Here is a 13,640-nt window from a genome sequence, read left to right as displayed (position 1 = left end):
TTAATAAATATGTCATTAACATATAGCAGGAGAATAATGAAATCATCATCTAAAAATTTCTTCATAAACATACAGTGGTTCTAGGATGGGTGACCCCCTGTTGCACTCGTTTTTGCGCCCCGAGCGGCCAAAACCTCTCCCGTCGGCCTCCGAGGCGATGGTTTTGGGCCTCGGAATTTGCCGTGACCGCTACGCAGTCAGTCTCGTGGGGCTCGGAGAGAGCTTTCCGGAATGGGGTCGCAATAGCGATTCCGAGTTCGTTCGAGAAAGTCCCGATGGTTTCGGCGCGCGCTTGCCGTGTCCGGTACGCGGTCGGCCTCGTGGGCATCGGAGAGATCCGACAATGGCGATTCCGAGATCGTTCGAGAGTACAAAGGCGAGGGACGACGCACACAAAACGAGTGCGATCATACCAGCACTAAAGCACCGGATCCCATCAGAACTCCGAAGTTAAGCGTGCTTGGGCGAGAGTAGTACTAGGATGGGTGACCCCCTGGGAAGTCCTCGTGTTGCACTCCTTTTTGCGCCCCAAAAGACTTACTTAGAACCCTCTTTTAAGCTTTTCAATTTTTCCAGCATTATGGCCAACAATAAATATGTCATTAACATATAGCAGGAGAATAATGAAATCATCATCTAAAAATTTCTTCATAAACATACAGTGGTTCTAGGATGGGTGACCCCCTGTTGCACTCGTTTTTGCGCCCCGAGCGGCCAAAACCTCTCCCGTCGGCCTCCGAGGCGATGGTTTTGGGCCTCGGAATTTGCCGTGACCGCTACGCAGTCAGTCTCGTGGGGCTCGGAGAGAGCTTTCCGGAATGGGGCCGCAATAGCGATTCCGAGTTCGTTCGAGAAAGTCCCGATGGTTTCGGCGCGCGCTTGCCGTGTCCGGTACGCGGTCGGCCTCGTGGGCATCGGAGAGATCCGACAATGGCGATTCCGAGATCGTTCGAGAGTACAAAGGCGAGGGACGACGCACACAAAACGAGTGCGATCATACCAGCACTAAAGCACCGGATCCCATCAGAACTCCGAAGTTAAGCGTGCTTGGGCGAGAGTAGTACTAGGATGGGTGACCCCCTGGGAAGTCCTCGTGTTGCACTCCTTTTTGCGCCCCTCTTTTAAGCTTTTCAATTTTTCCAGCATTATGGCCAACAATAAATATGTCATTAACATATAGCAGGAGAATAATGAAATCATCATCTAAAAATTTCTTCATAAACATACAGTGGTTCTAGGATGGGTGACCCCCTGTTGCACTCGTTTTTGCGCCCCGAGCGGCCAAAACCTCTCCCGTCGGCCTCCGAGGCGATGGTTTTGGGCCTCGGAATTTGCCGTGACCGCTACGCAGTCAGTCTCGTGGGGCTCGGAGAGAGCTTTCCGGAATGGGGCCGCAATAGCGATTCCGAGTTCGTTCGAGAAAGTCCCGATGGTTTCGGCGCGCGCTTGCCGTGTCCGGTACGCGGTCGGCCTCGTGGGCATCGGAGAGATCCGACAATGGCGATTCCGAGATCGTTCGAGAGTACAAAGGCGAGGGACGACGCACACAAAACGAGTGCGATCATACCAGCACTAAAGCACCGGATCCCATCAGAACTCCGAAGTTAAGCGTGCTTGGGCGAGAGTAGTACTAGGATGGGTTACCCCTTGGGAAGTCCTCGTGTTGCACTCCTTTTTGCGCCCCAAAAGTCCTCGTGTTAATAAATATGTCATTAACATATAGCAGGAGAATAATGAAATCATCATCTAAAAATTTCTTCATAAACATACAGTGGTTCTAGGATGGGTGACCCCCTGTTGCACTCGTTTTTGCGCCCCGAGCGGCCAAAACCTCTCCCGTCGGCCTCCGAGGCGATGGTTTTGGGCCTCGGAATTTGCCGTGACCGCTACGCAGTCAGTCTCGTGGGGCTCGGAGAGAGCTTTCCGGAATGGGGCCGCAATAGCGATTCCGAGTTCGTTCGAGAAAGTCCCGATGGTTTCGGCGCGCGCTTGCCGTGTCCGGTACGCGGTCGGCCTCGTGGGCATCGGAGAGATCCGACAATGGCGATTCCGAGATCGTTCGAGAGTACAAAGGCGAGGGACGACGCACACAAAACGAGTGCGATCATACCAGCACTAAAGCACCGGATCCCATCAGAACTCCGAAGTTAAGCGTGTTTGGGCGAGAGTAGTACTAGGATGGGTTACCCCCTGGGAAGTCCTCGTGTTGCACTCCTTTTTGCGCCCCAAAAGTCCTCGTGTTAATAAATATGTCATTAACATATAGCAGGAGAATAATGAAATCATCATCTAAAAATTTCTTCATAAACATACAGTGGTTCTAGGATGGGTGACCCCCTGTTGCACTCGTTTTTGCGCCCCGAGCGGCCAAAACCTCTCCCGTCGGCCTCCGAGGCGATGGTTTTGGGCCTCGGAATTTGCCGTGACCGCTACGCAGTCAGTCTCGTGGGGCTCGGAGAGAGCTTTCCGGAATGGGGCCGCAATAGCGATTCCGAGTTCGTTCGAGAAAGTCCCGATGGTTTCGGCGCGCGCTTGCCGTGTCCGGTACGCGGTCGGCCTCGTGGGCATCGGAGAGATCCGACAATGGCGATTCCGAGATCGTTCGAGAGTACAAAGGCGAGGGACGACGCACACAAAACGAGTGCGATCATACCAGCACTAAAGCACCGGATCCCATCAGAACTCCGAAGTTAAGCGTGCTTGGGCGAGAGTAGTACTAGGATGGGTGACCCCCTGGGAAGTCCTCGTGTTGCACTCCTTTTTGCGCCCCTCTTTTAAGCTTTTCAATTTTTCCAGCATTATGGCCAACAATAAATATGTCATTAACATATAGCAGGAGAATAATGAAATCATCATCTAAAAATTTCTTCATAAACATACAGTGGTTCTAGGATGGGTGACCCCCTGTTGCACTCGTTTTTGCGCCCCGAGCGGCCAAAACCTCTCCCGTCGGCCTCCGAGGCGATGGTTTTGGGCCTCGGAATTTGCCGTGACCGCTACGCAGTCAGTCTCGTGGGGCTCGGAGAGAGCTTTCCGGAATGGGGCCGCAATAGCGATTCCGAGTTCGTTCGAGAAAGTCCCGATGGTTTCGGCGCGCGCTTGCCGTGTCCGGTACGCGGTCGGCCTCGTGGGCATCGGAGAGATCCGACAATGGCGATTCCGAGATCGTTCGAGAGTACAAAGGCGAGGGACGACGCACACAAAACGAGTGCGATCATACCAGCACTAAAGCACCGGATCCCATCAGAACTCCGAAGTTAAGCGTGCTTGGGCGAGAGTAGTACTAGGATGGGTTACCCCTTGGGAAGTCCTCGTGTTGCACTCCTTTTTGCGCCCCAAAAGTCCTCGTGTTAATAAATATGTCATTAACATATAGCAGGAGAATAATGAAATCATCATCTAAAAATTTCTTCATAAACATACAGTGGTTCTAGGATGGGTGACCCCCTGTTGCACTCGTTTTTGCGCCCCGAGCGGCCAAAACCTCTCCCGTCGGCCTCCGAGGCGATGGTTTTGGGCCTCGGAATTTGCCGTGACCGCTACGCAGTCAGTCTCGTGGGGCTCGGAGAGAGCTTTCCGGAATGGGGCCGCAATAGCGATTCCGAGTTCGTTCGAGAAAGTCCCGATGGTTTCGGCGCGCGCTTGCCGTGTCCGGTACGCGGTCGGCCTCGTGGGCATCGGAGAGATCCGACAATGGCGATTCCGAGATCGTTCGAGAGTACAAAGGGGAGGGACGACGCACACAAAACGAGTGCGATCATACCAGCACTAAAGCACCGGATCCCATCAGAACTCCGAAGTTAAGCGTGCTTGGGCGAGAGTAGTACTAGGATGGGTTACCCCCTGGGAAGTCCTCGTGTTGCACTCCTTTTTGCGCCCCTCTTTTAAGCTTTTCAATTTTTCCAGCATTATGGCCAACAATAAATATGTCATTAACATATAGCAGGAGAATAATGAAATCATCATCTAAAAATTTCTTCATAAACATACAGTGGTTCTAGGATGGGTGACCCCCTGTTGCACTCGTTTTTGCGCCCCGAGCGGCCAAAACCTCTCCCGTCGGCCTCCGAGGCGATGGTTTTGGGCCTCGGAATTTGCCGTGACTGCTACGCAGTCAGTCTCGTGGGGCTCGGAGAGAGCTTTCCGGAATGGGGCCGCAATAGCGATTCCGAGTTCGTTCGAGAAAGTCCCGATGGTTTCGGCGCGCGCTTGCCGTGTCCGGTACGCGGTCGGCCTCGTGGGCATCGGAGAGATCCGACAATGGCGATTCCGAGATCGTTCGAGAGTACAAAGGCGAGGGACGACGCACACAAAACGAGTGCGATCATACCAGCACTAAAGCACCGGATCCCATCAGAACTCCGAAGTTAAGCGTGCTTGGGCGAGAGTAGTACTAGGATGGGTTACCCCCTGGGAAGTCCTCGTGTTGCACTCCTTTTTGCGCCCCAAAAGTCCTCGTGTTAATAAATATGTCATTAACATATAGCAGGAGAATAAAGAAATCATCATCTAAAAATTTCTTCATAAACATACAGTGGTTCTAGGATGGGTGACCCCCTGTTGCACTCGTTTTTGCGCCCCGAGCGGCCAAAACCTCTCCCGTCGGCCTCCGAGGCGATGGTTTTGGGCCTCGGAATTTGCCGTGACCGCTACGCAGTCAGTCTCGTGGGGCTCGGAGAGAGCTTTCCGGAATGGGGCCGCAATAGCGATTCCGAGTTCGTTCGAGAAAGTCCCGATGGTTTCGGCGCGCGCTTGCCGTGTCCGGTACGCGGTCGGCCTCGTAGGCATCGGAGAGATCCGACAATGGCGATTCCGAGATCGTTCGAGAGTACAAAGGCGAGGGACGACGCACACAAAACGAGTGCGATCATACCAGCACTAAAGCACCGGATCCCATCAGAACTCCGAAGTTAAGCGTGCTTGGGCGAGAGTAGTACTAGGATGGGTGACCCCCTGGGAAGTCCTCGTGTTGCACTCCTTTTTGCGCCCCTCTTTTAAGCTTTTCAATTTTTCCAGCATTATGGCCAACAATAAATATGTCATTAACATATAGCAGGAGAATAATGAAATCATCATCTAAAAATTTCTTCATAAACATACAGTGGTTCTAGGATGGGTGACCCCCTGTTGCACTCGTTTTTGCGCCCCGAGCGGCCAAAACCTCTCCCGTCGGCCTCCGAGGCGATGGTTTTGGGCCTCGGAATTTGCCGTGACCGCTACGCAGTCAGTCTCGTGGGGCTCGGAGAGAGCTTTCCGGAATGGGGCCGCAATAGCGATTCCGAGTTCGTTCGAGAAAGTCCCGATGGTTTCGGCGCGCGCTTGCCGTGTCCGGTACGCGGTCGGCCTCGTGGGCATCGGAGAGATCCGACAATGGCGATTCCGAGATCGTTCGAGAGTACAAAGGCGAGGGACGACGCACACAAAACGAGTGCGATCATACCAGCACTAAAGCACCGGATCCCATCAGAACTCCGAAGTTAAGCGTGCTTGGGCGAGAGTAGTACTAGGATGGGTGACCCCTTGGGAAGTCCTCGTGTTGCACTCCTTTTTGCGCCCCAAAAGTCCTCGTGTTAATAAATATGTCATTAACATATAGCAGGAGAATAATGAAATCATCATCTAAAAATTTCTTCATAAACATACAGTGGTTCTAGGATGGGTGACCCCCTGTTCACTCGTTTTTGCGCCCCGAGCGGCCAAAACCTCTCCCGTCGGCCTCCGAGGCGATGGTTTTGGGCCTCGGAATTTGCCGTGACCGCTACGCAGTCAGTCTCGTGGGGCTCGGAGAGAGCTTTCCGGAATGGGGCCGCAATAGCGATTCCGAGTTCGTTCGAGAAAGTCCCAATGGTTTCGGCGCGCGCTTGCCGTGTCCGGTACGCGGTCGGCCTCGTGGGCATCGGAGAGATCCGACAATGGCGATTCCGAGATCGTTCGAGAGTACAAAGGCGAGGGACGACGCACACAAAACGAGTGCGATCATACCAGCACTAAAGCACCGGATCCCATCAGAACTCCGAAGTTAAGCGTGCTTGGGCGAGAGTAGTACTAGGATGGGTGACCCCCTGGGAAGTCCTCGTGTTGCACTCCTTTTTGCGCCCCTCTTTTAAGCTTTTCAATTTTTCCAGCATTATGGCCAACAATAAATATGTCATTAACATATAGCAGGAGAATAATGAAATCATCATCTAAAAATTTCTTCATAAACATACAGTGGTTCTAGGATGGGTGACCCCCTGTTGCACTCGTTTTTGCGCCCCGAGCGGCCAAAACCTCTCCCGTCGGCCTCCGAGGCGATGGTTTTGGGCCTCGGAATTTGCCGTGACCGCTACGCAGTCAGTCTCGTGGGGCTCGGAGAGAGCTTTCCGGAATGGGGCCGCAATAGCGATTCCGAGTTCGTTCGAGAAAGTCCCGATGGTTTCGGCGCGCGCTTGCCGTGTCCGGTACGCGGTCGGCCTCGTGGGCATCGGAGAGATCCGACAATGGCGATTCCGAGATCGTTCGAGAGTACAAAGGCGAGGGACGACGCACACAAAACGAGTGCGATCATACCAGCACTAAAGCACCGGATCCCATCAGAACTCCGAAGTTAAGCGTGCTTGGGCGAGAGTAGTACTAGGATGGGTGACCCCTTGGGAAGTCCTCGTGTTGCACTCCTTTTTGCGCCCCAAAAGTCCTCGTGTTAATAAATATGTCATTAACATATAGCAGGAGAATAATGAAATCATCATCTAAAAATTTCTTCATAAACATACAGTGGTTCTAGGATGGGTGACCCCCTGTTGCACTCGTTTTTGCGCCCCGAGCGGCCAAAACCTCTCCCGTCGGCCTCCGAGGCGATGGTTTTGGGCCTCGGAATTTGCCGTGACCGCTACGCAGTCAGTCTCGTGGGGCTCGGAGAGAGCTTTCCGGAATGGGGCCGCAATAGCGATTCCGAGTTCGTTCGAGAAAGTCCCGATGGTTTCGGCGCGCGCTTGCCGTGTCCGGTACGCGGTCGGCCTCGTGGGCATCGGAGAGATCCGACAATGGCGATTCCGAGATCGTTCGAGAGTACAAAGGCGAGGGACGACGCAAACAAAACGAGTGCGATCATACCAGCACTAAAGCACCGGATCCCATCAGAACTCCGAAGTTAAGTGTGCTTGGGGGAGAGTAGTACTAGGATGGGTGACCCCCTGGGAAGTCCTCGTGTTGCACTCCTTTTTGCGCCCCTCTTTTAAGCTTTTCAATTTTTCCAGCATTATGGCCAACAATAAATATGTCATTAACATATAGCAGGAGAATAATGAAATCATCATCTAAAAATTTCTTCATAAACATACAGTGGTTCTAGGATGGGTGACCCCCTGTTGCACTCGTTTTTGCGCCCCGAGCGGCCAAAACCTCTCCCGTCGGCCTCCGAGGCGATGGTTTTGGGCCTCGGAATTTGCCGTGACCGCTACGCAGTCAGTCTCGTGGGGCTCGGAGAGAGCTTTCCGGAATGGGGCCGCAATAGCGATTCCGAGTTCGTTCGAGAAAGTCCCGATGGTTTCGGCGCGCGCTTGCCGTGTCCGGTACGCGGTCGGCCTCGTGGGCATCGGAGAGATCCGACAATGGCGATTCCGAGATCGTTCGAGAGTACAAAGGCGAGGGACGACGCACACAAAACGAGTGCGATCATACCAGCACTAAAGCACCGGATCCCATCAGAACTCCGAAGTTAAGCGTGCTTGGGCGAGAGTAGTACTAGGATGGGTGACCCCCTGGGAAGTCCTCGTGTTGCACTCCTTTTTGCGCCCCTCTTTTAAGCTTTTCAATTTTTCCAGCATTATGGCCAACAATAAATATGTCATTAACATATAGCAGGAGAATAATGAAATCATCATCTAAAAATTTCTTCATAAACATACAGTGGTTCTAGGATGGGTGACCCCCTGTTGCACTCGTTTTTGCGCCCCGAGCGGCCAAAACCTCTCCCGTCGGCCTCCGAGGCGATGGTTTTGGGCCTCGGAATTTGCCGTGACCGCTACGCAGTCAGTCTCGTGGGGCTCGGAGAGAGCTTTCCGGAATGGGGCCGCAATAGCGATTCCGAGTTCGTTCGAGAAAGTCCCGATGGTTTCGGCGCGCGCTTGCCGTGTCCGGTACGCGGTCGGCCTCGTGGGCATCGGAGAGATCCGACAATGGCGATTCCGAGATCGTTCGAGAGTACAAAGGCGAGGGACGACGCACACAAAACGAGTGCGATCATACCAACACTAAAGCACCGGATCCCATCAGAACTCCGAAGTTAAGCGTGCTTGGGCGAGAGTAGTACTAGGATGGGTGACCCCTTGGGAAGTCCTCGTGTTGCACTCCTTTTTGCGCCCCAAAAGTCCTCGTGTTAATAAATATGTCATTAACATATAGCAGGAGAACAATGAAATCATCATCTAAAAATTTCTTCATAAACATACAGTGGTTCTAGGATGGGTGACCCCCTGTTGCACTCGTTTTTGCGCCCCGAGCGGCCAAAACCTCTCCCGTCGGCCTCCGAGGCGATGGTTTTGGGCCTCGGAATTTGCCGTGACCGCTACGCAGTCAGTCTCGTGGGGCTCGGAGAGAGCTTTCCGGAATGGGGCCGCAATAGCGATTCCGAGTTCGTTCGAGAAAGTCCCGATGGTTTCGGCGCGCGCTTGCCGTGTCCGGTACGCGGTCGGCCTCGTGGGCATCGGAGAGATCCGACAATGGCGATTCCGAGATCGTTCGAGAGTACAAAGGCGAGGGACGACGCACACAAAACGAGTGCGATCATACCAGCACTAAAGCACCGGATCCCATCAGAACTCCGAAGTTAAGCGTGCTTGGGCGAGAGTAGTACTAGGATGGGTGACCCCCTGGGAAGTCCTCGTGTTGCACTCCTTTTTGCGCCCCTCTTTTAAGCTTTTCAATTTTTCCAGCATTATGGCCAACAATAAATATGTCATTAACATATAGCAGGAGAATAATGAAATCATCATCTAAAAATTTCTTCATAAACATACAGTGGTTCTAGGATGGGTGACCCCCTGTTGCACTCGTTTTTGCGCCCCGAGCGGCCAAAACCTCTCCCGTCGGCCTCCGAGGCGATGGTTTTGGGCCTCGGAATTTGCCGTGACCGCTACGCAGTCAGTCTCGTGGGGCTCGGAGAGAGCTTTCCGGAATGGGGCCGCAATAGCGATTCCGAGTTCGTTCGAGAAAGTCCCGATGGTTTCGGCGCGCGCTTGCCGTGTCCGGTACGCGGTCGGCCTCGTGGGCATCGGAGAGATCCGACAATGGCGATTCCGAGATCGTTCGAGAGTACAAAGGCGAGGGACGACGCACACAAAACGAGTGCGATCATACCAGCACTAAAGCACCGGATCCCATCAGAACTCCGAAGTTAAGCGTGCTTGGGCGAGAGTAGTACTAGGATGGGTGACCCCCTGGGAAGTCCTCGTGTTGCACTCCTTTTTGCGCCCCTCTTTTAAGCTTTTCAATTTTTCCAGCATTATGGCCAACAATAAATATGTCATTAACATATAGCAGGAGAATAATGAAATCATCATCTAAAAATTTCTTCATAAACATACAGTGGTTCTAGGATGGGTGACCCCCTGTTGCACTCGTTTTTGCGCCCCGAGCGGCCAAAACCTCTCCCGTCGGCCTCCGAGGCGATGGTTTTGGGCCTCGGAATTTGCCGTGACCGCTACGCAGTCAGTCTCGTGGGGCTCGGAGAGAGCTTTCCGGAATGGGGCCGCAATAGCGATTCCGAGTTCGTTCGAGAAAGTCCCGATGGTTTCGGCGCGCGCTTGCCGTGTCCGGTACGCGGTCGGCCTCGTGGGCATCGGAGAGATCCGACAATGGCGATTCCGAGATCGTTCGAGAGTACAAAGGCGAGGGACGACGCAAACAAAACGAGTGCGATCATACCAGCACTAAAGCACCGGATCCCATCAGAACTCCGAAGTTAAGTGTGCTTGGGTGAGAGTAGTACTAGGATGGGTGACCCCCTGGGAAGTCCTCGTGTTGCACTCCTTTTTGCGCCCCTCTTTTAAGCTTTTCAATTTTTCCAGCATTATGGCCAACAATAAATATGTCATTAACATATAGCAGGAGAATAATGAAATCATCATCTAAAAATTTCTTCATAAACATACAGTGGTTCTAGGATGGGTGACCCCCTGTTGCACTCGTTTTTGCGCCCCGAGCGGCCAAAACCTCTCCCGTCGGCCTCCGAGGCGATGGTTTTGGGCCTCGGAATTTGCCGTGACCGCTACGCAGTCAGTCTCGTGGGGCTCGGAGAGAGCTTTCCGGAATGGGGCCGCAATAGCGATTCCGAGTTCGTTCGAGAAAGTCCCGATGGTTTCGGCGCGCGCTTGCCGTGTCCGGTACGCGGTCGGCCTCGTGGGCATCGGAGAGATCCGACAATGGCGATTCCGAGATCGTTCGAGAGTACAAAGGCGAGGGACGACGCACACAAAACGAGTGCGATCATACCAGCACTAAAGCACCGGATCCCATCAGAACTCCGAAGTTAAGCGTGCTTGGGCGAGAGTAGTACTAGGATGGGTGACCCCCTGGGAAGTCCTCGTGTTGCACTCCTTTTTGCGCCCCTCTTTTAAGCTTTTCAATTTTTCCAGCATTATGGCCAACAATAAATATGTCATTAACATATAGCAGGAGAATAATGAAATCATCATCTAAAAATTTCTTCATAAACATACAGTGGTTCTAGGATGGGTGACCCCCTGTTGCACTCGTTTTTGCGCCCCGAGCGGCCAAAACCTCTCCCGTCGGCCTCCGAGGCGATGGTTTTGGGCCTCGGAATTTGCCGTGACCGCTACGCAGTCAGTCTCGTGGGGCTCGGAGAGAGCTTTCCGGAATGGGGCCGCAATAGCGATTCCGAGTTCGTTCGAGAAAGTCCCGATGGTTTCGGCGCGCGCTTGCCGTGTCCGGTACGCGGTCGGCCTCGTGGGCATCGGAGAGATCCGACAATGGCGATTCCGAGATCGTTCGAGAGTACAAAGGCGAGGGACGACGCACACAAAACGAGTGCGATCATACCAGCACTAAAGCACCGGATCCCATCAGAACTCCGAAGTTAAGCGTGCTTGGGCGAGAGTAGTACTAGGATGGGTGACCCCTTGGGAAGTCCTCGTGTTGCACTCCTTTTTGCGCCCCAAAAGTCCTCGTGTTAATAAATATGTCATTAACATATAGCAGGAGAATAATGAAATCATCATCTAAAAATTTCTTCATAAACATACAGTGGTTCTAGGATGGGTGACCCCCTGTTGCACTCGTTTTTGCGCCCCGAGCGGCCAAAACCTCTCCCGTCGGCCTCCGAGGCGATGGTTTTGGGCCTCGGAATTTGCCGTGACCGCTACGCAGTCAGTCTCGTGGGGCTCGGAGAGAGCTTTCCGGAATGGGGCCGCAATAGCGATTCCGAGTTCGTTCGAGAAAGTCCCGATGGTTTCGGCGCGCGCTTGCCGTGTCCGGTACGCGGTCGGCCTCGTGGGCATCGGAGAGATCCGACAATGGCGATTCCGAGATCGTTCGAGAGTACAAAGGCGAGGGACGACGCACACAAAACGAGTGCGATCATACCAGCACTAAAGCACCGGATCCCATCAGAACTCCGAAGTTAAGCGTGCTTGGGCGAGAGTAGTACTAGGATGGGTGACCCCCTGGGAAGTCCTCGTGTTGCACTCCTTTTTGCGCCCCTCTTTTAAGCTTTTCAATTTTTCCAGCATTATGGCCAACAATAAATATGTCATTAACATATAGCAGGAGAATAATGAAATCATCATCTAAAAATTTCTTCATAAACATACAGTGGTTCTAGGATGGGTGACCCCCTGTTGCACTCGTTTTTGCGCCCCGAGCGGCCAAAACCTCTCCCGTCGGCCTCCGAGGCGATGGTTTTGGGCCTCGGAATTTGCCGTGACCGCTACGCAGTCAGTCTCGTGGGGCTCGGAGAGAGCTTTCCGGAATGGGGCCGCAATAGCGATTCCGAGTTCGTTCGAGAAAGTCCCGATGGTTTCGGCGCGCGCTTGCCGTGTCCGGTACGCGGTCGGCCTCGTGGGCATCGGAGAGATCCGACAATGGCGATTCCGAGATCGTTCGAGAGTACAAAGGCGAGGGACGACGCACACAAAATGAGTGCGATCATACCAGCACTAAAGCACCGGATCCCATCAGAACTCCGAAGTTAAGCGTGCTTGGGCGAGAGTAGTACTAGGATGGGTGACCCCTTGGGAAGTCCTCGTGTTGCACTCCTTTTTGCGCCCCAAAAGTCCTCGTGTTAATAAATATGTCATTAACATATAGCAGGAGAATAATGAAATCATCATCTAAAAATTTCTTCATAAACATACAGTGGTTCTAGGATGGGTGACCCCCTGTTGCACTCGTTTTTGCGCCCCGAGCGGCCAAAACCTCTCCCGTCGGCCTCCGAGGCGATGGTTTTGGGCCTCGGAATTTGCCGTGACCGCTACGCAGTCAGTCTCGTGGGGCTCGGAGAGAGCTTTCCGGAATGGGGCCGCAATAGCGATTCCGAGTTCGTTCGAGAAAGTCCCGATGGTTTCGGCGCGCGCTTGCCGTGTCCGGTACGCGGTCGGCCTCGTGGGCATCGGAGAGATCCGACAATGGCGATTCCGAGATCGTTCGAGAGTACAAAGGCGAGGGACGACGCACACAAAACGAGTGCGATCATACCAGCACTAAAGCACCGGATCCCATCAGAACTCCGAAGTTAAGCGTGCTTGGGCGAGAGTAGTACTAGGATGGGTGACCCCCTGGGAAGTCCTCGTGTTGCACTCCTTTTTGCGCCCCTCTTTTAAGCTTTTCAATTTTTCCAGCATTATGGCCAACAATAAATATGTCATTAACATATAGCAGGAGAATAATGAAATCATCATCTAAAAATTTCTTCATAAACATACAGTGGTTCTAGGATGGGTGACCCCCTGTTGCACTCGTTTTTGCGCCCCGAGCGGCCAAAACCTCTCCCGTCGGCCTCCGAGGCGATGGTTTTGGGCCTCGGAATTTGCCGTGACCGCTACGCAGTCAGTCTCGTGGGGCTCGGAGAGAGCTTTCCGGAATGGGGCCGCAATAGCGATTCCGAGTTCGTTCGAGAAAGTCCCGATGGTTTCGGCGCGCGCTTGCCGTGTCCGGTACGCGGTCGGCCTCGTGGGCATCGGAGAGATCCGACAATGGCGATTCCGAGATCGTTCGAGAGTACAAAGGCGAGGGACGACGCACACAAAACGAGTGCGATCATACCAGCACTAAAGCACCGGATCCCATCAGAACTCCGAAGTTAAGCGTGCTTGGGCGAGAGTAGTACTAGGATGGGTGACCCCCTGGGAAGTCCTCGTGTTGCACTCCTTTTTGCGCCCCTCTTTTAAGCTTTTCAATTTTTCCAGCATTATGGCCAACAATAAATATGTCATTAACATATAGCAGGAGAATAATGAAATCATCATCTAAAAATTTCTTCATAAACATACAGTGGTTCTAGGATGGGTGACCCCCTGTTGCACTCGTTTTTGCGCCCCGAGCGGCCAAAACCTCTCCCGTCGGCCTCCGAGGCGATGGTTTTGGGCCTCGGAATTTGCCGTGACCGCTACGCAGTCAGTCTCGTGGGGCTCGGAGAGAGCTTTCCG

At 53.2% G+C, this 13,640-nt stretch overlaps 24 non-coding genes across 24 annotated transcripts; all 24 read left to right on the top strand.

Annotated features, from left to right (window-relative positions):
• Window positions 1–399: 399 nt before the first annotated feature.
• LOC135621523 (5S ribosomal RNA) lies at window positions 400–518 on the top strand. Its single transcript, XR_010490687.1, has one exon. It is a non-coding gene; the product is annotated as a 5S ribosomal RNA (ribosomal RNA).
• Window positions 519–986: 468 nt separating this feature from the next.
• Window positions 987–1,105, top strand: LOC135621521 (5S ribosomal RNA). The gene has a single exon (XR_010490685.1). It is a non-coding gene; the product is annotated as a 5S ribosomal RNA (ribosomal RNA).
• Window positions 1,106–1,553: 448 nt separating this feature from the next.
• LOC135621660 (5S ribosomal RNA) lies at window positions 1,554–1,672 on the top strand. Its single transcript, XR_010490823.1, has one exon. It is a non-coding gene; the product is annotated as a 5S ribosomal RNA (ribosomal RNA).
• Window positions 1,673–2,096: 424 nt separating this feature from the next.
• LOC135620519 (5S ribosomal RNA) lies at window positions 2,097–2,215 on the top strand. Its single transcript, XR_010489762.1, has one exon. It is a non-coding gene; the product is annotated as a 5S ribosomal RNA (ribosomal RNA).
• Window positions 2,216–2,639: 424 nt separating this feature from the next.
• LOC135621520 (5S ribosomal RNA) lies at window positions 2,640–2,758 on the top strand. The gene has a single exon (XR_010490684.1). It is a non-coding gene; the product is annotated as a 5S ribosomal RNA (ribosomal RNA).
• A 448-nt stretch (window positions 2,759–3,206) lies between these two features.
• On the top strand, window positions 3,207–3,325 carry LOC135621659 (5S ribosomal RNA). Its single transcript, XR_010490822.1, has one exon. It is a non-coding gene; the product is annotated as a 5S ribosomal RNA (ribosomal RNA).
• A 424-nt stretch (window positions 3,326–3,749) lies between these two features.
• LOC135621593 (5S ribosomal RNA) lies at window positions 3,750–3,868 on the top strand. The gene has a single exon (XR_010490756.1). It is a non-coding gene; the product is annotated as a 5S ribosomal RNA (ribosomal RNA).
• A 448-nt stretch (window positions 3,869–4,316) lies between these two features.
• Window positions 4,317–4,435, top strand: LOC135621592 (5S ribosomal RNA). Its single transcript, XR_010490755.1, has one exon. It is a non-coding gene; the product is annotated as a 5S ribosomal RNA (ribosomal RNA).
• Window positions 4,436–4,859: 424 nt separating this feature from the next.
• On the top strand, window positions 4,860–4,978 carry LOC135621519 (5S ribosomal RNA). The gene has a single exon (XR_010490683.1). It is a non-coding gene; the product is annotated as a 5S ribosomal RNA (ribosomal RNA).
• A 448-nt stretch (window positions 4,979–5,426) lies between these two features.
• On the top strand, window positions 5,427–5,545 carry LOC135621568 (5S ribosomal RNA). Its single transcript, XR_010490731.1, has one exon. It is a non-coding gene; the product is annotated as a 5S ribosomal RNA (ribosomal RNA).
• A 423-nt stretch (window positions 5,546–5,968) lies between these two features.
• On the top strand, window positions 5,969–6,087 carry LOC135621518 (5S ribosomal RNA). Its single transcript, XR_010490682.1, has one exon. It is a non-coding gene; the product is annotated as a 5S ribosomal RNA (ribosomal RNA).
• A 448-nt stretch (window positions 6,088–6,535) lies between these two features.
• Window positions 6,536–6,654, top strand: LOC135621566 (5S ribosomal RNA). The gene has a single exon (XR_010490729.1). It is a non-coding gene; the product is annotated as a 5S ribosomal RNA (ribosomal RNA).
• A 424-nt stretch (window positions 6,655–7,078) lies between these two features.
• On the top strand, window positions 7,079–7,197 carry LOC135620692 (5S ribosomal RNA). The gene has a single exon (XR_010489930.1). It is a non-coding gene; the product is annotated as a 5S ribosomal RNA (ribosomal RNA).
• Window positions 7,198–7,645: 448 nt separating this feature from the next.
• On the top strand, window positions 7,646–7,764 carry LOC135621517 (5S ribosomal RNA). Its single transcript, XR_010490681.1, has one exon. It is a non-coding gene; the product is annotated as a 5S ribosomal RNA (ribosomal RNA).
• Window positions 7,765–8,212: 448 nt separating this feature from the next.
• LOC135620548 (5S ribosomal RNA) lies at window positions 8,213–8,331 on the top strand. The gene has a single exon (XR_010489791.1). It is a non-coding gene; the product is annotated as a 5S ribosomal RNA (ribosomal RNA).
• A 424-nt stretch (window positions 8,332–8,755) lies between these two features.
• On the top strand, window positions 8,756–8,874 carry LOC135621516 (5S ribosomal RNA). The gene has a single exon (XR_010490680.1). It is a non-coding gene; the product is annotated as a 5S ribosomal RNA (ribosomal RNA).
• Window positions 8,875–9,322: 448 nt separating this feature from the next.
• On the top strand, window positions 9,323–9,441 carry LOC135621515 (5S ribosomal RNA). The gene has a single exon (XR_010490679.1). It is a non-coding gene; the product is annotated as a 5S ribosomal RNA (ribosomal RNA).
• A 448-nt stretch (window positions 9,442–9,889) lies between these two features.
• LOC135620514 (5S ribosomal RNA) lies at window positions 9,890–10,008 on the top strand. The gene has a single exon (XR_010489757.1). It is a non-coding gene; the product is annotated as a 5S ribosomal RNA (ribosomal RNA).
• Window positions 10,009–10,456: 448 nt separating this feature from the next.
• LOC135621514 (5S ribosomal RNA) lies at window positions 10,457–10,575 on the top strand. The gene has a single exon (XR_010490678.1). It is a non-coding gene; the product is annotated as a 5S ribosomal RNA (ribosomal RNA).
• Window positions 10,576–11,023: 448 nt separating this feature from the next.
• Window positions 11,024–11,142, top strand: LOC135621564 (5S ribosomal RNA). Its single transcript, XR_010490728.1, has one exon. It is a non-coding gene; the product is annotated as a 5S ribosomal RNA (ribosomal RNA).
• Window positions 11,143–11,566: 424 nt separating this feature from the next.
• Window positions 11,567–11,685, top strand: LOC135621513 (5S ribosomal RNA). Its single transcript, XR_010490677.1, has one exon. It is a non-coding gene; the product is annotated as a 5S ribosomal RNA (ribosomal RNA).
• A 448-nt stretch (window positions 11,686–12,133) lies between these two features.
• Window positions 12,134–12,252, top strand: LOC135621563 (5S ribosomal RNA). Its single transcript, XR_010490727.1, has one exon. It is a non-coding gene; the product is annotated as a 5S ribosomal RNA (ribosomal RNA).
• A 424-nt stretch (window positions 12,253–12,676) lies between these two features.
• On the top strand, window positions 12,677–12,795 carry LOC135621512 (5S ribosomal RNA). The gene has a single exon (XR_010490676.1). It is a non-coding gene; the product is annotated as a 5S ribosomal RNA (ribosomal RNA).
• A 448-nt stretch (window positions 12,796–13,243) lies between these two features.
• Window positions 13,244–13,362, top strand: LOC135621510 (5S ribosomal RNA). Its single transcript, XR_010490674.1, has one exon. It is a non-coding gene; the product is annotated as a 5S ribosomal RNA (ribosomal RNA).
• The last annotated feature ends 278 nt before the right edge of the window (window positions 13,363–13,640 follow it).

The sequence above is a fragment of the Musa acuminata genome, chromosome BXJ2-8 (assembly GCF_036884655.1).
Source record: "Musa acuminata AAA Group cultivar baxijiao chromosome BXJ2-8, Cavendish_Baxijiao_AAA, whole genome shotgun sequence".
Lineage (NCBI taxonomy): Eukaryota > Viridiplantae > Streptophyta > Magnoliopsida > Zingiberales > Musaceae > Musa > Musa acuminata.
Note: the sequence above shows the minus strand (reverse complement) of the source record. Positions and strands in the feature narration are given on the sequence as shown.